Source organism: Formica exsecta, unplaced genomic scaffold (assembly GCF_003651465.1).
Source record: "Formica exsecta isolate Colony F162 unplaced genomic scaffold, ASM365146v1 scaffold1494, whole genome shotgun sequence".
NCBI classification, from domain to species: Eukaryota; Metazoa; Arthropoda; class Insecta; order Hymenoptera; family Formicidae; genus Formica; species Formica exsecta.
Window position 1 is genome coordinate 15,483 of NW_021848821.1, and position 1,047 is coordinate 16,529.

Consider the following 1,047-nt stretch of genomic DNA (forward strand, 5'->3'; position numbering starts at 1 on the left):
TACGTTAATTCCAGAGATATCCAGATGTCCTTCTGCGTAGTCGATTTTTGAAGAAGTTTGTTTAAAGAAATCATTTCCTAATATTCCGGATTGTGGAATTGGAAAATCGCTAGATACGATGTGAAAGGACACAGGCGTTTTGAAAAGAATCAAGGTAATTTCTCCCAGAGTATAAACAGGATAATTATTTATACCGTTTAATTTTAAAATATTTGCGAAATTTACTTTACTATTTTCAGGTACAAAATTTTCTTTAATTATATTCGGTCCTGATCCTATGTCTAGCATAAGAATTATGTGAGTTATTTTGTCAAGATTGACCTGTACTGTCGGCACGCGACCATGTTTAAGTAAGGCTTACTGTCACGGGCCGCACATCTGGTTTCTGTCGATTTATTTGACCTCCCGTGGAGCAGGCGGGTGCGAAGTCCGCTCGGGCCCTTGCTGCACACCCGACGTCGAGGGCCCGTTGTAGTTTCCCTGGTCTTGCTCTTTTCGGCGATTATTGCTCGCAAGTCTTAACTGACAATTTTCAAAGAGATGACCTTCTTCTTTACAGTATCGACAGAATAGATTATTTTTAGGTGCCGAGTTTGAATTTATTCTCGAACGACAATCTTTAGCGACGTGCCCGATTCTGTTGCAATTCTGACAAATAATTTTTCGCTTATTTTCCAAATTACGTTCTTCATTTTGTTTTTTCCAGCAATTATTAGCTGAGTGGCCAGGTTTGTCACACCACTGACAGATTAAGGATGCTTTATCAATTTGGTCGTTATTATTATTTTGTCGACATGTTTTTGCATTATGTCCCGTTTTGGAACATAATTGGCAAATAATATTTCTTTCTTGAATTACGTTTACTGGTTGTCGCAATTGAGGATCGCGTAAACGGCATCTGTCAGCACTATGTCCTCGTTTTTTGCAAATTTGACATATTAAAATTTCGGTTCCCAATCCCGTTTTATTAAAATTTTGTAGGTGAGGTTGAGCGAGTTTTCGGCAATTATTTGCTATATGCCCGTTTTTAAAACAGATTTGACAAGT